Source organism: Pezoporus wallicus, unplaced genomic scaffold (genome assembly GCF_028554395.1).
Source record: "Pezoporus wallicus isolate ANWC-B61680 ecotype Strahan unplaced genomic scaffold, APGP_CSIRO_Pwel_v1 contig_9052, whole genome shotgun sequence".
Classification (NCBI taxonomy): domain Eukaryota; kingdom Metazoa; phylum Chordata; class Aves; order Psittaciformes; family Psittacidae; genus Pezoporus; species Pezoporus wallicus.
Genome location: NW_026639751.1, coordinates 249,099 through 270,968, shown reverse-complemented (window position 1 = coordinate 270,968; position 21,870 = coordinate 249,099). Strand labels below are relative to the sequence as shown.

The following is a 21,870-nucleotide window of genomic DNA, read 5'->3' as shown; positions in this document are numbered from 1 at the left end:
CGAGGGTAACAGGGAATTAAACCCAAGAATGACTGTAGCCCTTTTAAGCCACACGCAGTTCAATCAACAATATGAAGGCTTCCTTAGATACATTTCTAAGACATTAGACACCCCAGATCAAGACTTATTAAACCCCAGACCCTGTAGTTTACCTGCCCTTATTTCTCATCCTAGTGCCCCAGTATATTAGCTGGAGGTCACCTCCCCAAACCCAACACATCCCCACTAGCAGGACCGCACTCCTAGTTTATGTCAAGCACTTCTATCCTTGGGTAACAAGCAATAAAAACATCAAGCAATATCAAAGTACCTGGTGCAAGGAGGAGGCGATGCGATGCCAGCTCCCAGCCTGGCTCTGCTGCACATCACTTTGTGGTGTGCCACCCCAGGAGCTCTGCTTTCAGATAAGCAGCCCCCCTGGCTCCTTTTCTGTGCTAAAAAACATCATACACAGCCCTTACTAATAAGCAGGATATAGCCAGTGAGGCATGCCCCTGGCTAAGCTGCTCCATGGAAAACCCAGAGCATGGCAGGGAGCTGAGCTGAGGCAAAGAGCTGCAGGTGCTGATCACAATACTTAAATGCAAATGACAACAAAACCCACTCACAAGATAAACAGCAACACATGGGAGCACACCAGAACCCATACAAAAATGCACTGCAGCAGCTCTACTTCCTATTTCCTTTTCCTTAGAACTCTGAAAATAATAGCTGCAAAGGTCAGGGGCTTTGGGGACAGTTGAATGCAAACAGGCAGCAAAGAACACTCAGGAGCCAGGTCCCAAACCCCATTTCCAGCCTGATCCTTCCTACTGATTTCCTACCTGGAGTACCATCAGGAGCAACGCACTGCAATGCAGAAGCTGATTTATGAGAGGAGCTTTGGTGGCAGCAATACCTGGTGGTGGGATCTAGGGATGCCTAGGGCAGGAGGGACCAGCTCAGTGATGCAGCGTGGGGCTGCCAGAGCCTAAAAGCCAGCTTTGGGTCTGAATCAGCTCTTTTCTGGTGATGCCCGCTGAAGTGTCTCTTGCAAACAACCAAATTCCAACTGGTTTTTATGTTGAAGCAGCACCAAGGCTCCTGGCCAAAATCAGCATTGAACTGTGAGAGTCTGCACAGATACTGAGGTGTGCTTGGTCTAACAGCCTAGGGGAAAGGACACACAAAGCAGAGCAGGAATCATCACCCAGACCCTGTGTGTTGCACCATCACCAGAACCACCTTCCTCCCCCTCCTCACCATGGTGCACTGTGACCCCCAAATGGCAGCACCATCCCTGGTGGCAAATGAGGCCCTGGGCACTGTGGTGGGACCAGCACTAGTTAAATACCCCAAAAAGACACAAACAGCAAGGTGGGGTGAGCTGGTGGGAGCGGGACTGCAGGTCCTATTCACAGCAAGGATCCCAGCGACTATCTAATGGTCTGACACACACTGTACAGGGTATCTGAGATACCAGTTGGTGTCTGTTTAATGTTAAAGGTCAGGGAAGTGGCCCAAGGTTTGGTGAAAGAGAAAAGAAAGAAGGGTCTAGCTAAAAAGAGTGGGGAAAGTCAGGTGCGAAGAAGAGAGGTTATCCCCATGGCCAGGTAGCGTGGTGAAAGTATTTTACTCTAGCTTGTATTGCTTGTAGTCATCAAAATATAGAAGGGATGATAAATGCCTGTTTGAAGACAAAATGCAACAGGAATAGAATCATTGAATCATAGAATAGTTCGGGTTGGAAAGGACCTGAAGATCACCCAGTTCTAACCCCCTGCCATGGGCAGGGACACCTCACACTAAACCATGGCACCCAAGGCTTTGTCCAACCTGGCCTTGAACACTGCCAGGGATGGAGCATTCACAACCTCCCTGGGCAACCCATTCCAGTGTCTCACCACCCTCACAGGAAAGAATTTCCTCCTTAGATCCAATCTAAACTTCCCCTGTTTCAGTTTGAACCCGTTACCCCTTGTCCTGTCACTACAGTCCCTAATGAAGAGTCCCTCCCCAGCATCCATAGCAAGGACTTAATTTCAAATAGTTAAAGTATGTCTTGGTCCAAGGCTGAGAGATCCTTGGCAAGTAAGTGATGAAAAGGGCTTGAAGTCGATGAAAGAGGCAGTATCAGGAAATGGGAACTGAAGCAATATCTACTGGTGGGAAAAGAGAAGTGGCCGGGATATTTCTCAGCTGGTTTCACATCCAGGCACCTCCTTCCACACACAGTCACTCCTGCTTTATAGTGAGTGGGAAAGTGAGAGGTCTGAGCCAGGCTCTGTATCACCAAGGGTATAAGGATGCCAATGGAAACACACGAGTGGGAATGATTCATGGAGCACTTCATATTTAAGACACCATTTTCCCTCTCATGCAAAAGCTGCAATAGGGAGAACAACCCCTCAGTTGCAAAGTGCAAAGTCTGGCTTCCTGCTGGCACGTTTGAATTGTTTTCTACCCAGAGGAGAAAACATTAAAACCAAAAGGATCGTTACTTATGCTTGGCATTAAGGACTATTTTGGCTTAGTAAATGAATGTGTAAGTGGTAGGAGTAAGATGCAGACTAAAGAGCATGGCAAAGTGTAGAGGACACATTGCAGCTTGGTACCCAAATGTGGATGGATGGCAGGAAGAGTTACAGAAGCACTGGGGCAAATTAGCACTGAGCTCCTATCCAGCACCAAAAGTTGCTTTGGGACATGGGTTCATATTGGTCTCATACATGGGGATCACAAGACACCCCCAGAATAAAGTGACCCCCGACTCATGCCTATGGGGCCAGCACAGAAGGCTGCGAGTAGGGACACTTGTGCTTGTTCCGGCTGTAGCATCTGCGTCACCTCCCTCCAGATCTGTAGTTGTGCAGGTTTATTTTAGAAGACCCAAGTAGAGGGGCAGGTTTATGTTTCTGCTTACTTATATTTACATCATAAACCACATAAATACATCCCAGCACCGCAGCAACCGACCACACGAGCCAACAGACAACAGCCTTCCTTGGCTGTACCCAGAGACTGGGCTTGGTTTAATTCCTAACATAACTCTGCCAAACAGGGACTTCCTGCTTCTTCCTATTGTAACTCAGGGTATTGTATGCTGTCTAAAAACACATTTGGAGAGGCTGTTTTATTGCGGGTGTTTCTTCAGTAGCAGTTTGTAACTTATATTCTCACCTGTCAGCTGCTTCATCCCAATCTGCTTTGGAATTGGGCAGTGAAGTTTAATGATGTTAAAGTAAAACCTCTCAAAGATTAAGGAGGAAAAAGCTGTTTGGACTTTGAAAAGAGGGGTTTAGAGAGTGGGTGCACAGATAACAGCAGTGAGAAAGGGAAGTGCTGCTCAGGATGTCTCTGTTCACAACACTTGAATGCTTGCAGCAGATGGGGGTCCTGTGCACAGTGACTGTGGCTTCCACCCCGAGCAGCTCTTTACCTTCCATCAAACACAAATCTGGGTCTCCATCACCACTACCTAACGCAGGATTTCTAGTGCAAAGGAGGAAACCGGCGTGGCTGGAGCCACAGGTAATGCAGTTAATTCAGAGGAGAACGCAGGGGGTTTGCACCCACCGCAGGCTGCAGGGATGGAGGAGGGCAAGGAATGAGTGTGATCCGGGCACACGGGTTCTGTGTTGTGTCCCCATCTTAAAACACATAACAAGGAGGATGCAATTCACTACAGGTCTGTTTTTCACCATCTCTCAGAGTCATTTAGAAACACCAGCAGGGACCGGTGAAGCAGCAATACGATGACTGAACTTACACTCACCTCTAAGCAGCCTGGGAAACAGTAACCACAAACTTGAAGTGAATATATCCAAAGCCACAGGGATTCTGCCTCTTTTTTTTGATCTCTCTCCCCCCCCCCCCCCCCTTTTTTAGCTCATCAGCCACAATACTTTATAAATACATTTGTAATATATCAAAAAAGAAGAACTGAAAACTCCAGAGGTGCATTTTATGCAGTATGAAATGTGGTCATCTCCAGTTTCATATCTTATATCTGGCTTTTGCTGTATTCCAGGATAAGACTCAGCTTGAAAGGAGCTGTATAATGGCCTATATGGACAAATCTTACATATACAAAGGAGAAATGCATCCTGCCAGCATCCTTGAGGAAATCTGCATCTGAAATCTGAACTAAAATGTGGATCTTCAAAGATGTTTGTTTTTTTTCCCAAAACCTGTTTTATTAAACTCCTCTTTAACATCCTTAATTTAATTTTCAGTGCAGATGATGCTACTTATCAAATGCTTTCTAAATAATATCTGAGTAGGTATAGCACTGTATTTTAGGATAAGAAACCTACATATAGTTGCTCAGTTAGTGAAGTCCCTGTTTCAAACCTCCTTCAAATAGTGTGACAACCCCAGAGGCTATATTGTAGAGATACAATATACACATTCATTCCACCATGTCCCCATGTGCCTGTGGGAATACGAGCTTTACATTCCTGATACATTCACAAGCCGATTTCTAATGAACCAAGTAGTTCCAGGAAGGCGAAACGTGCTCCTGAAGAGAGGGATTGAAGTGGGATGAGTTAGTTCAGCCGAGGTTGGTCTTTCTTTTGCGCTAGGCAGGGGAAGCCCTTGCTGGGATCCCTGGTTTTGGTCATTTGGCCACTGAAATCCAGAGGGACCTGATAACGACCTTGGTAGGGTCAGAGTTTGAACGTCAGTGAAGGTAAATCCAGCAGTAACAGACACAAACAAGGTCAAAACCTCCAACAGCGACGCGATGTGAGGTGGCAACCGTCCTTCATTGCCTCACACCACGGCTGCGTGCCGAGGCAGTTGGCTGCTTCCATGAGAATGAATCCACTTCTCTGGAAGTGACCTAAAACCACACAGCTGCAATGCCAGCATTCCCAACGCCCCCACGAAGAGCAGGCACAGGCTGTGTTCTGGCTGCAGCAGGCATGAGAAACGCCAGAACTAAGATCTTAGTCTTTCCCAGTTGCAAAGCGCGTGGCTCAGAGCCTGGATGCAGGAGCAGGAGTGACTCAACCGACTTTCTTCTGCTTTTCCCTGCAGTGTCCCCTTGTCACAACAGCCACCCAACAGCTGCTGCACGGTGAAAGCTTCCCCATGGCCACTGCCCAGGCTCCGGGTGTGCAGCCCATCAACCGCGGCTCCACGAGCATCCACATCCCTGCTTCCAACAGGGACCTTTCCCAGCTCTGGCTTCATCCCGTGCCTCTTCTGGCTATAAACCATGGATCAGGAGCTGTAAAGAAAGGGGCAATGTTAGCATATTGAATATTACTGTATTCTTAGATCAGCTGGTAAAAAGAATTCTTTCTTCGCCAAAATGTATTGATTTCTTTACATGCCGATACCCATTCTCCCTGAAAGTGTTATATTTAGATATATATTTAGATATATATTTATTATATTATGATATATTATGTTATATTATATTTTATATTATTTTTATATATATATATTTATATTTATATTTACACACACGCACACATTTTTACCGCACTGGTACCAAACCAGCTGACAGTGTTACCTTCAGTGGACAGCAGGGTCTGCCCTGCAGAAGGCATCACCACGGCAAGACGTGAAGATGGAGAACTGCATTTTCTAAGGCTCCTACCCTGAGGTCACTTCCAAGACAAGGATTCTCTCCTCACGGTCCAGCTGGAAGGTGAAAAACCTAAACTGGGGAGCCTAAAACTTCTGTAACCCTCCACCAAGAGCCGTGGGTGTCCTCGCAGAGCCTCTGCTTCCCCAAAGTTTACCCATTTCTGCCTCCTCAGCTCACTGTGAAAACCAATTTCACATATTCCTTACCTCCTGTGCTGTCCAAAGGTGCTTTTACTGTCTAAGATCTGCTTTCTGCATGACCCAAGATAATGCTTAAACACTTGGATGTGACAATGTCCAGCTTGTAACAAGAACGAGCTGGAGGTGTTCGGTCATGCTGGGACTTGCAGGCTTTCCATGCCTTGTCCTGTGCATCACAATGACTAACGCAGGGCTTGCTGCTGGCTAGGAATAGAGCAAGGAGGTATCTGAAGCTCTGGAGTTTATGGCTACCCAAGCAATGAAACTCAAGCACATTGCATACAATGAGAAATGCGAACCAAGACAAGGAATTCTGCGCTGCTGAAGACCCAGGAGATGGCTCTGGCATGGGGATAAGCTCCAGCCTTCAGCTTTATTTCCATCGTTTTCAGCTTCTGGAAAAGGGAATGTAAATAAGTAGTAGATCAGATTGTTCTGGTGCTCTAAAACATTGTACTTGGCGTGCATTTCAGCTTATTCTCTTTCATTCATGCAAAGGCACTGCTTAATGCTTTCCTGTCAGCAGCCAGCCCTAACCTAAAACACACCCGCTGGATGATGTAAAATTCCTTGACCAATATTAATAAGCAACAACCACCAACCACTCAAAAGAAGGTTGGAAATAGCTGATGTAAACCCCAGGACAAGTCCTTTGCAGAAGCTTCCTCACTTCTCAGCCATTCCCGTTCGGGTAGGATGAACTCAGGCATCATCCTGGGAAGCAGCTGTGGTTGTATCCTGCATTTACAGGGCTTCCAACCGTGTTTCAGCTGAATTTCCCTGCACAACAGCGAGGGCTGGTGGCAGTCCTACTTATTTATGGAGTCAGTGGAAAGCCACATGAGCTGGCATCACTCCCACAGCATCCGTCACCTGCGCCTTGTACACAGCCAGCGCTGGTTAGCAATAGAAAGCACATGAACATAAAGGGGTGACTCAACTACATCACGAAACGAGATGAAATCAAATACTTCAATGTGCAGAGCATTGTTTGTCTCAAACAACTAAAACAAATGTTGAAATCTGAGTTGTTTGGAGCTTGCTCATCACCGCGCTTTTGTCTCAGGAAACGTGATTTAGATCAAAAGGGAATTTCCCACCAGCATAAATCACCCCGTATAAATATAAACCCAAAATAAAGGGCTTCAGTTGTGTTTATTATAACAAGAAACCCCACCAAGAGCAGCTGTCTTGTGGAAATGAGATGAAATACTTGGGGTTTTCTCAGCCCCTGACCTGTGTCCACCTGAGCCACCATCAACCCATGAAGTTTCTAAGGAACTTTTGCACCTCCTGACCTCACTTCCGTGGTCAGAGTCCTCAGCCAACCTGCACCACTCACAGCACAATGTATTTAACCTTTAACTTAACCTTGGTGCTATCCCATGGACGTTCATGACCACAAACAAGTCTGTCCCCAGGGGATGCAGCCCTGTTTCCTGACGCACCCTGCCCTGTTTTGATACTAAGGAGCACCACAGTGGGTGACTGCCCTCAGAGAGGGGCTCACTGGAGACCCTTCCTATGCTGTATTTAGAAAGGGTGACTGAAAAACCTGACAATGTGGGATTTCAGCTTCATACCCGACAAATTCTTTTATCTCCATTAACATCCGTCAACACACTGACAAGACAAGAAGAAAACGTCAAGGCCAACTTACATAATACTGCTAATATCAGTAGGTTGAGTCACAGAACTTATGTCAAAGTTTCCTGCAGAGACTGTTTCATTTGCTTATGGCTTTTCTTTTCCAAGCTCAAGCAAGCACCTTTGGAGCCCATCTAAAACCAAGCCAAGAAATGCAAGCTTGAAGTTGACCTTCAAATGTGCGAGATGATAAAGGAGGCAACTTCACCAAAACAGAGCGAGCCCTCGCCATGAGCTGCGGCATCACCTTCCTCCTCTCACCCTGCTCCTCACGCTTCAGAAACCACAGCTCTCTGAAGCTCTGCTCACCACGGCTCAGCCTGGGTTGTGCAGCTATTTCCAGCACCGCCGCTGTACAGCGGCCAAGTTCACAGAATTATTTATGTGATTTTTCAGAACTTCCTCCAAGGGTCTCTCTCTCTTTTTTCCCATACTCAACGTTTTTGCTCTTCCTAGGTCAAGCAAAAGGCATCTTTGCCTTGGCGTCGTGCCTATCTGCGTGCTCCAGTTGCTGCAGTTCTTATGGTGGGTGCCAGCTCCCAGGGCGGGTGGAAAAGGCTGGGCAGGGGGGACCCCACTTATTTACTAAGAGCCCATCAAAAACTATCTCCGTAGAGCAGATCCAGCCCCTTCAGAGCTGAAAGGGCAAGGATTTGGGTGCTTCCCCATGGGAAGGCAGTTCCCAGGTGGCTTCCTGCTGGGTACATGCTTTGCAGACTGAAAGCACTGCTGGTTTTCCTCCCTTTTTATGTCCATTGTGAGGCCTGCGTTGAGTTCCCCATCCTGCTGAGGACTTCACTGAGCACTGTTATGTGCCAGTGCTCTGAGTTATTGCCCTGCTTGAAGGCAGAAAGGAAGGCAGTGGAAATGACACTGGCGGGGTGTAAGTGCAGAAGCACCGTGAGCAGACACATGCTCCAACGGATGCTAAAGGCAGAAATTCTGTTTTCTGACAAATCCCCAACTCCAACCCTATAGTACACAAGGTCCATGCAAGACTTTTCAATGCACATCAAGCAAGTGCAGATACGAAGCTTGCACATGCCAGTTTACAACAGCAGAGGATTGACCTCTTTAATCCCCTGCTCTCATCTGTTAATAAAGCACAGAAAGTAGGCTCGGTGGTGCTGCGTTCTGCTAAACTCAGGCTCCAAAACCAGCTCCAAGTCTCAACAGCCATGGATGAGATGTTCCTGGGGCTTTGCTCATTCACCCTCTTGGGTCCCCAAGCTCTGGGAGGGCTGCAGCTCCCCGCATGCAGAGCTCAGCGTGTAGTTATTAATACAGCACACCACGGGAGGAGGGGGTGAGCGTACTTGTGTGATGGAGGCCACCAGGCTGAAACATTCAGAGCATCAAACACAGAGAACATTCAATCCTAGAATCCCAGGGTGGAAGCAACCTCAAAGATCACCTGCTCCAACCTTCTAGGCAAAGCAAGGCCTAGACTAGATGTCCCATTCAATGTACTCAAGTGTTTTTCTTCCTTTTATCAATGGCTGCTTCGACTCTTCAACTTTTTTCCTGCTTGACATGCAAATGCTGCCTCAAGCTCTTGCTGTTCCCATGTCAGGTGAATGCAGTCAGCTTTCTCACAGCAAAATCACCCAAAAGCCTTGAAACCTGAAAGACACGGGATTGCCAAGGAGAAGAGACTCCATATGCACCCTCAGCTCCTGCTCCAACCTGGCCCAGCCTCTGGTGCAGCAGCAGAGGTGTGCATGAGGCATGAGGATAGACCATGCCTAATTCTCAGCTGATGCTGCAACACTCAGCTCCTCCCTCATCCACGTTAATCAGGCATCACCCACCTGCGAGTGCAAAAGGCAGGGCAGGGCTGCAGTGAGGGACAGGGCACTGCTGGCAGCTATTGCAGCCCTGAGAAACAGCCGAGTCAGCCTCACATGGGATAAACTGTTGACTCATATTTCCAGTTTCTGATGGTTCCAACCAAAATGCATCTGTTGGGAATTCACGTGATTCCGGGCTTTCCTGTGTGAGCCCCCTCCCTTATTCCCTCATTCCCTTAAAACGTCCAGTGCTGCATTTCTCAATGGAAAGTGCAATTCCTAAGGCTCCCAAGGGCCCAGATACCTGGTGAGGATACGGTGGCAATGAGGATGAGCTAAAGCCATCACTCACAGCTCTGGCAGACAGAGCGCCCCGCAAGCAGGGAGACCTCAGCCCTGCACTCCTGACTGCGGAGAAGAAAGCAGGAGGCAATTGAAAGGCAATTACTTGAGAACAATTAATCAGAGGTGGGAGATAGCGGAGGTAACCACAGGAGCAAGCCTTTGGAGCTACCTGCCAGCACTGCAAGCGCCGGAGGGAGAGTTGGAATATCAGTGCGTGGGCAAGGAAGAATGCTTTATCTTGGGAGCACCCAAACATCTCCTTCTATCGCCTTAATCAAGCCTTAATTCATTCTAGCAATGAAATTAAAACAAGAAATCAAATGCAGGAGTATGGAAAACCTAAGCTGCCTGCCTAGATAAGTAACTCTGATAATTTCATTCACCTTAATCATGTGAACCAACGCTATAATGAAGGTCATGGTGGGAACTCTCTACATCAACAGGAAGCATGAAGCAACGCTTGAAGCTGAAGATTAGCATCAGGAAACCTGCTGCTATTTGCTTTTCCTCTCTATTTTGTACTTTCATCATCTATAAAACAGGAATACCGACACTCTTGCTAGCCAGGTGATGCATACTAAAACAATTCATTAATGTTTATGGGGCAATCAGAGAGGTTCAGATGAAAAGGGCTGAAGATATGAAACCGCAAAAGGCTGCAAATGCTTCACATGTGCCAGTGCCCCAGGGCTGCAGATTGCTCTACAAGGACCAAACCAGGGCAGGGCAGCGCTCTGGAAGCAAAGGAGACAAGGCTAAAAGCTATGGCTAAGGACCTTGGGAAGCGTCCCAACTGAATACTCCTTTTCAAATCTATTATGTTGCAAGGCTGTCAGAGATCCATAAAGGGAAGGCTTTATTTCCCCCTCACTGCCCAAAAGTCAGACTGACTTGGGCCATTTCTTCCTGTTGCTGGACAGGAAAAGATGCTTCCCATGGCAGCTGGAAGGGTTATTTCAGGGTGAACCTAGCAAGGCTAAAATGAAACTAAATTACATACATAAGTCTAGGAAATGCTGGTTGAAACACAGCTCCAAAGTGCTAGCTGCGCTCATTAAACAGTGCTGATTAAATCAAAGAGACCTCCATCAGCAACTTGTGATGCTGCAGAGCAGGATTAACTTAGCAAGAGAGTTCAATTTTTTTCTGAGTGCATTTTACAATACCCGGACGTGAGAGCAGTTTTCTGTGTGCAGCCCAGCAGCCAAAATTACCCTTGCTATTAGGCCGCAGCTAACTGGGTATGAAGCACACTGCCCACTTCACTGTGTAAGCCCGAGGATGAGACAAACCTGTTCAGTCAATCTGCTTGTTCTGACAAAGCACTTTGCTTGCAGCCATGTGATTTCCAAGGAAGTTCCCTCAGTGATGCTTTTCATTTCCAGTAGGTTGAAATGCTCTTGAAGCATTCCATGAGAGAAACATCATCATAGAATCCCAGACTGGTTTGGATTGGAAGGGACCTTAAAGCTCATCCAGTTCCAACCCCTACCATGGGGAGGGACGTCTCCCACTAGAGCAGCTTGCTCCAAGCTCCATCAAAAAAGCCAAGATAGTTTTGCTTTGCCAGTTTTCTGGCAAAAGGGTACCCCGCTATGGGCTTAGCTGCTCTCTTTGTGCAGACCAACCCAAAACAGCCTCTGCCAGGCTGTGTGCTGCTCAGCTCCGCTTTGCACCGATTTACAAGAAGCAGTATTTCCCATCCTGGTGACTCAAGGTTCGTGCAGTACATCATGACTTCTTATTTATGGCATAGTGACCCTTCGCCTGGCTCCAAGGATACCTGGCACTACCTACCCCGCCAGGTTTAAAGCAACCATGGACACTCCTCACCACAGTAACCCTGATCATCGTGATTGGGTTTGTTCCTTCAAACCACAGGATTTGCTCTCAGGGTGTCTAATTCCTGTTAATTCAACCCACTGTGATAGAGGCACCCACAGAATTCTTCCCTGTGAGGGTGCTGAGGCGCTGGCACAGGGTGCCCAGAGAAGCTGTGGCTGCCCCATCCCTGGCAGTGCTCAAGGCCAGGTTGGACACAGGGGCTTGGAGCAAGCTGCTCTAGTGGAAGGGGTCCCTGCCCGTGGCAGGGGTTGGAGCTGGAGGAGCAGGGTGTTCTTTCCAGCATTATACCAATGACAAAGGAAAGCTCCTGCTAACATGGCCTCAGCCATCAGGGCTGTTTCTGCCATGATAGGACAAGGGGTAATGGGTACAAACTGGAACACAAGAGGTTCCACTTGAGAAGAAACTTCTTCTCAGTGAGGGTGACGGAACACTGGAACAGGCTGCCCAGGGAGGTTGTGGAGTCCCCTTCTCTGGAGACATTCAAAACCCGCCTGGACACATTCCTGTGTAACATTATCTAGGTGTTCCTGCTCCGGCAGGAGGATTGGACTAGATGATCTTTCGAGGTCCCTTCCAATCTCTAGCATACTGTGATACTGTGATGCACTCAGCTCTCAGAAACGGCAGTGCCAGGAGGAAACCAGACACGTACACAGAAACACATCCAAGGCAAACACGGCAACGTTGCAAGCCCGAACAAACAGAAAGTTCACTTGGAAGCTACAGTCCTTCCTGCTCAAGGCCATAACACAGCCACGGGGCTCACCACAGCACAGTCACCTTCTTGGGTTCACCTTCCTCAGGCTCAAGATACCGCGCAAGTCCCCAGCTCACCGCAGCCAGCACCTGCCCGGCTCCTGCGGTGGGGCCATTGGCACATGAGGAAGGCAAAACTCATCCTAGGGCAAGCAGAGGCTCAGAAACGTGGCTGCATGGTCTGCAGTCAGCCAGCCTTTGAGTTAAGGGTATTTATAAGGTGGGCTGGCAAGCCTGGCTCTGCTTCTCCAACTGTCTCTGTTTGGATGAAGACCTGGATGCTCCAGTCCAGCCCAAATGGCCTCTAATGGAAAGCAGGGTGTGAGGAGAAGGGGGACAGGGCAGTGGTGCACATCTCTGCCTTGGTGTGCACCTAACCCCACAACCAGAGCATACAGCAAGCAGCAGCTACAGACATGACTCCCAGGGCAGCAGCTTATCCACATTCCAGCTGTATTACTTCAATAAGAAAATAGGGGCAGCCACAATGGATACGTTTTTCATTTCCCCATCGTGCTTTGGAGGCAAAAGAGCAGATTTTGTACTATAATAGTGAATATCGTATCACTGGACACACATAGAAGCTTTTTTGTCCCTTGCTCTGTGTCTGCTCTTGGTTCTAAACAAAGGACAAGATAAATTATAGAGTAAGAAGTACTTCAACAAATAGATACACTTCCCCCCTGCCCCCCCAAACTGTCTCAGTTCTGTTTATTCTGGCTGGGAGACAGCATCCTCCATTCCTCTCAAACATACCAAACAAAACCCGAGCCAATGGCGTGAGTCCTGTAATGAAGGTCACAAGTCTGGGTTTGCTGGTGTGCAGCCAAGCATTATACCCAGGGCAGGACTCACCTAAGCTTCATCTGAAATGGGCTGAGTATCAAAAAACTGCAAGAAAAAGCGCTTTGGGAATGCTTTCCTCTCCAAAGACAAGAGCAAAGCTTGAGGGTCCTCTGGAGTGCTGCATCTAAAGGAAGCTGCAGGGTGAGCTGTGATCTGCTGAGGTCAATGGCAAAGCTCCTCTCCACCTGGGGCTGTACCCAGCTAGGGAGGAGGGGAGCTCAGAAAGAGGAGGGAGGGCTCACTGCTCAACCCCTGCAAATAAAGGAGTCATTTCCCAGCTGAGAAACTCACCTGGGGCATCAGTGCCTTAAAATAGCAGTGGTGACTCCACCATGGCAAACAGCAGCCGCTCCCTGCACATGAGGGATGTGCGCTATGGCAAACAGAGGGTTCTCTCTAAACAAGGAAATCAGCACAAGGAGGACTTGCAGATTATGTTGTTGACACAAGAAAACCTGCTTCAGCTCGTAAGTCTGTTGTTTGCTTGACAGAGAAGAAACCAAATTGGCTTTGAACAGAGTGCTGGCAATAAGGCTCAGCAGCTCAGCTGGGACGGCTCGGGGTGTGGATGGAGAGGAGTGGGAGTTTGCACTACAGCTGCTTGGAAACCACAGAATCATAGACTGTTGGATTGAGGGCACCTTAAGGCTCCCCCAGCTCCAACCCCTGCCACGGGCAGGGACACCTTCCACAAGAGCAGCTTGCTCCAAGCCCCATCCAATGTGTGCCAGCTGGAGAGGGATGCCCGGGGGTGGCAGGAGCTCTTAGGGAAGGCAGAAGAGAGGAAGAGCTTTGCTGCAGGTGATTCCAGCTTAAAGTACCTGTGGGACACTCTCACACGATTACAGTGCACTGTTCTTCATCTATTGGAACCAATACAACCAGTTTCGGAGGAGGGTAATACATGTTAAAGCTCTTTTAGAGGCAGCTCTTCCAGAGCACCTTCATGTGCTGCAGAACCTCCTGTCTTTATGCTGTTATGGGCAGGTTGTCACACACTCGACTTTTATTAACCACAATACTTGTGCAGAGGAAGGTGATGCAATGGCTACTTGGGAAGTGTCAGCTATTTCATACAATGCTGTTTATTGTGCCAGAAAAGCCTCTCAAAATGGAACAGTTGCTGCTGCGGTTCCTGACCTCCCCAAAAGGCTTTTGGCTGTGCCTTTTCCTCCTGAAAGGGAGGCAAAAATGCCAGGATGCAAAAATTAGTGCACGTTAGTGAGGAAGCGAAATGGAGCAGCAGCAGCAGCACTGCCCCTGACCCGTGATCCTCCTCCCTGCATCTGCTCTGGCTTCTCCTGGGGGCTGAACTCCAAGGGTTGAATGGATAGAACAATCCTTTCTCTCTATCTAATCTCTTCTCTGCCCCATTATCTCAGCACAAACACATGTTGGTTTCTCCACTGCTCAGTTAAACCCTCTCGGGAGCAGCAGCCGTGGCACTGCCTAGGCTGCAAATGGGGCTGGTCCATCCTTGTCGAGGAAAAGAGGTGGCATTGCTCCCCCAGGAAAGGCTCACAGAAGGGAGCCTTGATCCATGCAAATACCACACGTGGAATTTCAATGCCTGCTTGTTTTATGTCGCTTTCAGTTACCCTTGTCTCATAAGGGGCATAAAATCAGGTCAGCTTCACCAGCTCCAGCCATCTCCATCATCACTAACCTCACAAGAGCCTGCTGCATTCAGGCATGTTTCATCATCCATCAGCAACAAAAAGACTTAAACCACAACCTAATACATTGACAAAACCAGATATAGGTGATAAACAGCAACTTATCAATGTGCATTAAAAGCAGATGGGTAACAGAGTTACGGACTGGTTTGTTTTGGAAGGGACCTTAAAGCTCACCCGGTTCCAACCCCTGCCATGTCCAACCCTGAACACTTCCAGTTCCATCTTGCTGCTGCACATCTACTCGATCTAACACATCCATAATAACACATCACTAGAAGCAAAATCACATCAGTCAACCTGCAACGGGGATGCTCTGCAAAGCCACTTCCTCAGCAGCAGAAAGTCGGGGGAGCAGAAACAGCTGCTGCATAAAGGAGCCCGCACACACGCTGCTGCCCTAGTGACAATAAATAGTCCCTAATGCAGCCTTTCCACTGTGCAGCCCGTCTGGGGACCAATATCCTCTGGAAATCATTAACTCCAAGAGGCTACACAGACAGAAATGTGATAAATGGAGACTGATAAAACTCAGTTTTCTCCAGATTAAAACTGAATTCTGTTTTCAGGCTCCTGGTGTGCTCTCACTCTCAGAGGCCCGATGGTGTGGTTGCCTTTCATCCACCGGCTGCTTGGTAACTCCTAAACTGTGGGACCTGCCTGTGGACTCAGTGGGACTGGGACACATTCCTGCAGCATCCACCAGGGGTTTGGTCCAGACACACAAGGGCAGCTGGATTTCCCCGCTCTGCACCATGGGATGAGGCAAATGCTGTTTCATCTGTAGAGTCAGGAGCAAAGCTGCTGATTCACATGGAGGTGCCAGCAGGCACCTCTGGTTCACCCAGTGAGTTAAGATCTACCGTAAATAAGATGAACCCTTTCCTGTAAACGAGTGGCAGAACTGGTTTTGCAGCCCTTGCCAATTTGCTGATAGAAAACAAGGTGCTTATAAGGGAAAGCGAGTGAGCTTGATTCAGCTTAATCACTGGGTTAATGAACTGTGCACCAGAGGAACACCACTGAAGTTGCATAACTTGTATAAAACCTCCTTCGGTAGGGTTCACTTGAAACAACAGCATCTCACCCATGAAACCATCGCCTCCAACAGCAGGAGACTGATGCTCCCAGGAGCTGGTAAAGAAGAGAAGAGAAGCTGCCCTGAGGCTTTTCTCTAGACCACTAAGGTCAGTAAAGTCACACAAGGCATTCCCCTTCCTCCAGGGGCACAGTGTTATTTGGGCTCTTAAATTTAGCAGCACAAGGATAAGTTGTGGATATTGTTAGGGTGCTGAGGCACTGGAATGGGTTGCCCAGGGAGGCTGTGAATGCTCCATCCCTGGCGGTGTTCAAGGCCAGGCTGGACAAAGCCTTGGGTGAGATGGTTTAGTGTGAGGTGTCCCTGCCCATGGCAGGGGGTTGGAACTGGGTGATCTTAAGGTCCTTTCCAACCTGAACTATTCTGTGATTCTATGATTCTATATACTTTGCTAAAGTCCTAGAATGGTTTGGGTTGGAAGGGATCTGAGCAAGGCTGGCATTGCTGGAGGAGGAATAGATGATACATGGATGGATTAGTGGGGATGGATGGGCTCATGAGCAGAGCAAGTTACTGCGCTCATGAACACAACTTCTGTCCTGCACAGCACAAACTGGGTGGCAAAACGTGGTTACAGGAGTTGTGTATCGTGATAAACTCATCTCACGTGTAAACACAGGTTCCCTTGGGTGCCCTCAGATACCGACCCAAGGGGGAGACACAGGAGGAGGTGATCCCACAACAGCAGGCGCTGGCTCCGCTGGACCTCCGCAAGGCACAGCAGCGCCAGGCAAGTAATAGCACGGTATGAAACCGGGCTGAGCTTTACTAATCTGCTAAAGAATGACTGCAGGGGGAGCGTATCTGAGCTCAGGAGGGAAGAACCTGCTCTTCCCTCCCTCAACCACAGCCTAGCAAGGGCAGAGTGCTCTGACACCATCTCTGCTTGTTTCTTCAATCAAACCCAGCCGTGCTTTCCCCACCCGACCTGGCTCACTTCTGCAAACCTCTGTTCTCCATCTCCCATGCACACAACCGCCCTTCCAGGCTTCCTCCTGTCTCGCAGCCCTGCATTTGGCACCCAGTGATTCCCACCAGTGCTCCACAGCACCTTCAGCTGAAAAGCCTGGAGCATTTAATAGGAAAAACTCGGTTTGGTTTATTTTAAGCTGTTGTAGCGGAGCTGGCCCAGGCTGGGGTTGTATTTGGCACATGTCCACGGCTGCTGTGCAGCGATAAGCGTGGCTGCTACGGCAGCATCAAGATGAGACAGGAAAGGGTGGGATGGGTGTCAGCTCTTGAACAAGCCGTGACAAACATGGGGCAGGAGGCTGAAACTCCTGACCTACCACACGTGATGAAAAGGCGACCACAGACCCCCTGGGTCACCAAGGAGAGGAAGCCCCACGATGCTGCTGACATGCGTTATGGGGCCAGGAGTGGCACAGAACCAAAGCCAGTTGTGTTTTCATGTGTTTCCATGCTGCAGCCTATGTTAAAGCTCTTTGCTGTCACATCACAGCAGACCTGGCAAGTAACAGCACGGTATCAAGCTGGACTAATCATTAATCTGCTGAAGAATGACTGCAGGGTTGGCTTACCTGAGCTCTAGAGGGAAGAACCTGCTCTTCCTTTCCTCAACCTGAACTTGACCTCTAGCCCTGGGGATAAACCCAACACAGGGGTGAAGTCAATGGGCTCTGTGCAAGGGTCCCAGGGCGAGGAAGAGATGTGGCTCCCACCCGACATCTCAAAGCCACTGCCTGAGGCTGGCTTTGGCTTCCAGAGGGAAAAGAAATGGGCAGAAACAACACGGATCTGTGCCCAGGCTTTGTGAGCTGAGGGCTGGCACTGGGGCTCTGGGCCCCAAGGGTAAGACAGTCACTGCAGGCACAAGCTTGGCACAGGCTATGTGTCACACAGCACAGCTATTGGGTACAGCCAGCACTGGGCTTAAACAAGAACAGGGGAACAGCCCATTGAGGAAAAGGGACAAGTGCAAGCTGCACTTCCAGCAGGCAAGAGAAAAGATGCTGAGTGCGGAGGAAGGCAAAGAGGCTGGACATAAACCACGCATGCTTCCAAGTGCTCAAGGCAATGCTCTGGCACAAGACTTTGATCAGACTCGTAAAGCTGAACTCAGTGCATTCATTTCTTCCTGACCGCTGCAATAGGACCAGCAGCCCCATATCCTCAACCTGAGCTGCTCCTCCAAGACCTCTCAGAGCTGCTGTTCTTCTTCCAGGACTGCTCAGGACCTGGAAGCTCTTCAGAGTGCCCAAGTGCCCCCGCAGGGTGCTCTGCAGCCTTTTTAAAGGCAGAAGCGCACTGTGCTTGGCTCACATCATCTTTTGAGCAGTGCTGAGCCTGACCGAGGCTGTTTTGCATTGCTGGACAGCTGATGGTGTTCGCCATCAGGGTAGTGTAAGGGAAGCCTCACAGTGGGTATCAGAATCACAGAATCCCAGCCTGGTTTGTGTTGGAAGAGACCTTAAAGCTCCTCCAGCTCCAGTCCCTGCCACGGGCAGGGACACCTTCCACCAGAGCAGCTTGCTCCAAGCCCCTGTGTCCAACCTGGCCTTGAACACTGCCAGGGATGGGGCAGCCACAGCTTCTCTGGGCACCCTGTGCCAGCGCCTCAGCACCCTCATTTGTGTCTTGTCTGGAACGGACATTCCCAATGCCATGGCCAGGCAGTGCCAGCACAGAGGACACCAGGACAGCCCCCGACAGCCACCAGCACACACAATAACCTGCAGAGACCTCCCTTAGAGCAAGGCAGCCCCAGTGAGGGCCGCAGTGACCCACACGCTGCTCCCCAGGGCTCTCCCCCGCCGATGGGCGCTGCTCTGGGGCAGCTCCTGCAGCAGCGCCCGGAGCCACGGGTGTCTTGCGGGTGCCACTGCCCTCTGCAGTCCCCAGAGGAAGGCACCAGAGCTACAATCATGACTTGACCTGACATAAAACAGGGGAAATAAAGCTCATAGGATGTGCAAATCATCTTCTACTTGGGCAACAGAATCTATTCTCCCTTCCCAAAGGCACATTCCTTGCTCGGAGCAGAGGGAAGCTGGGCAGGCTGTGCTGCTCCAAGGAGAGATCACCACCACCAGGGCCACCTGGGACACAAGGGTCAGTCCTTGCCTCCCTCTTGGCTGGACTAGAATCAGTAAATACCAAGCTGAGGCGCGCATCCAGGACGGAACGTTTTCAGCTCAAACAACTGACAACGGCAGAGTTAAAAGCAACTGGAAACTCAAACCCAGGCACCTGGAATGGGATGAACCGCACCTCCCTGCAGCCCTGCTCGCTCCGGGGGCACGTACATGAAGGACAACTCCAGAGCCGAGGAGCGCCGGCATCCCCGGGCAGAGCAGCGGGCAGGGATGGAGGAAGCGTCAGAAACAGCGCTGATTTCAGCCGCGCTCACACTCACCCGCGGCGGGGGAGGAGGAGGGAACCGCGGAGCCACGACGGGAACCGGGGCCGCATCTCCCCTGACCCCGCAGCCCGCTCACGCATCCAGCTCCGTCCGCGATGCTCCCCCGGTCCCGCCGCTCCCCGCAGCGCGGCTTGCGCGGGGTCCGCCGCTTACCTCCCGCTGCCCGGCCCCGCGCTCCTTTCGCTTTCCCTTTCCCTGCGCAGAGGGGCCGGGCCCGGCCGCGGCCGCCCTCAGGGGAAGGGGCTGCGGGAGGCTCGGCTCGGGCCGGGGCGGAACCCGGAGCGGCGGCACCGCGATGGGCGCTGGGGCAGAGCCTGCACTGGTCCGCATGGCACCGACCGAGGCCGGTGCTTCCCGGTGCTCGCCGTGACCCGCAGCAGGCAGAGGGACCGCAGCCCTGCACCCCTCGAGGTGCGAAAGAGCCGACCCCGAGGGTGAGGGGGGTTGATTTGGGACCTGGAGATGGGGTGCTTGGGATGTGAGGAGCAACTTCCTTCATGGGAAAACAGCGGCCTCCCAACAGGAGAACTCCTTCTAACCAGCCCCGTTTGTGTCAGCAGGAGCTGTAAGAACACCCGAGCCATAAGATTTCTGATGGCTGAGGACAATTCATGGATAAATCAAAAGGGAATCAAGTTAATTCGCCCCAGGGCCAAAGAACCCTCCAGATGGTCACAATTAAGATGCCTCAGAAGCACGAGTCAACAGTGAAAGAGCATCCCCGTCCAACACAGCTGGGGGAGAGGAGCAATCAGCAGGAACAAGGAGCCTCCTCCCCAGATGTTCTGCTCTAGTCCTTCTGCACGCTCCAGGGAACGACTGCATGCTTCAGAGCTGGTTTCTCCAGGGATGTAATCCCTCATCTTGGCATTTCCTGCTTATCACTCCTGTTATTTACCTTGCCTCGAAGTAAAGCTGTACCAGAGCAGCGAGCAGCAGGTAGCGCAGGGGGTTCTGAGCACAGCCCCTCTTTTGGGGTGTTTTCCCACTGGACACAAGAGGGAAATTCTTCACAGTGAGAACAATCAGCCATGGGAACAATCCCCTCAGGGAAGTGGTGGATTCCCCAGCGTTGGACACTGTTAAGATTTGGCTGGACATGGCGCTGGGACGTCTCATCTAGGTTGTGCTTTGCCTAGAAAGGTTGGTCCAGATGATCCCTATTGTCCCTTCCAACCTGGGATTCCATGGTTCTCTTCACAGGAGCACTCGTTTCTGCACAGGGCTGTGCAGAATGCACCTCACAGCCACCCCCCCCCCCCAGAAGAAAGACCCCAAACCCAAGCAGCCCCGCAGCACACAGGCTGCTGGAGGCCACGGGGATGTCACGTTCCTGGGTTGGTTTGCAAGGGGAAGAGCAAGGTGGGGGCTCAGCCCTGGATCCCAGTGGCCGGCAGGGATTGCACAAGCGCTGCTGCCAGCTCTCCGTGGGTCTGCTCTTCTCCAGGCTGCCCCAGCCCAGCTCTCTCAGCCTGGCTCCAGAGCAGAGCTGCTCCAGCCCTCACAGCATCTCCATGGCCTCCTCTGGCCTCGCTCCAGCAGCTCCACGTCCCTCTTGTGCTGCTGCCCCAGCGCTGGATCAGGACTGCGGGGGGGGGGGGGGGGGGGTGGTCTCACAGAGTGAAGCAGAGGGGGAGAATCCCCAACTTGTTTCTTAAACCTGCAATGAACCAAACTGAGCTGACCTATAGGGATGCTGGGGAGGGACTCTTCATTAGCGACTGTAGTGACAGGACAAGGGGTAACGGGTTAAAACTGAAACAGGGGAAGTTTAGATCGGATATAAGGAGGAAATTCTTTCCTGTGAGGGTGGTGAGGCACTGGAATGGGTTGCCCAGGGAGACTGTGAATGCTCCATCCCTGGCAGTGTTCAAGGCCAGGTTGGACAGAGCCTTGGGTGCCATGGTTTAGTGTGAGGTGTCCCTGCCCATGGCAGGGGGGTTGGAACTGGATGATCTCAAGGTCCTTTCCAACCCAAACTATTCTATGGTTCTATAGAAATACGATGCTGTGCTGGTGGTACTTCTGCTTCTCCACAGGCACACAGCTGAATGCTGCACATGGAGGGGAACCCCCCAGACTGAATGGAGCAGCAACGTTTGCACAGCTTGTGTGCTTGTTTCACGTGGGAACACAGAATCATAGCACAGTTAGGGCTGGAAAGGACCTTTAGATAGAGTAAATTTTCTTCCCAGTAGCTGGTGCAGTGCTGTGTTTTGGCTCTAGTCTGAGAACAATGCTGATAACGCTCCCATGGTTTAGTTGTTGCTAAGTAGCTTTTACCCTGATCAAGCACTTCCAGTCCTCCACAGAATGGTTTGGGTTGGAAAGGACCTTAAGATCATCCAGTTCCAACCCCCTGCCACGGGCAAGGACACATCACACCAAACCATGGCACCCAAGTCTCTGTCCCACCTGGCCTTGAACACTGCCAGTGACGAGGGGCACAAGAAGCCAGGAGGAAGCAGAGCTGGAACCCTGACCTGAGCCAGCCAAAGGGGTTATCCCGCACTAGATGATGTTACTTGAATTATTAAACTGATCTTATCTCAACCCACAGGTTTTACCTTTTCCCTGATTCCTCTCCCCATCCCACTGTGGGGGCAACGAGGCAGCAGCAATGTGGGACTTTGTCACCAGCCGGGTTGTCTCAGGCCATCGCTTTGCTTAGAGAAGTATTCAACAAAAGAATCATGGAAA

General features: G+C 50.4%; 1 long non-coding RNA gene across 1 annotated transcript; it reads right to left on the bottom strand.

The window, feature by feature from the left end:
* Positions 1-3,929: 3,929 nt before the first annotated feature.
* On the bottom strand, positions 3,930-19,265 carry LOC130602716 (uncharacterized). The gene is made up of 2 exons (XR_008972969.1): positions 19,165-19,265; positions 3,930-5,215 (listed from the first exon to the last, which is right to left on the bottom strand). It is a non-coding gene; the product is annotated as an uncharacterized LOC130602716 (long non-coding RNA).
* Between the last annotated feature and the right edge of the window lie 2,605 nt (positions 19,266-21,870).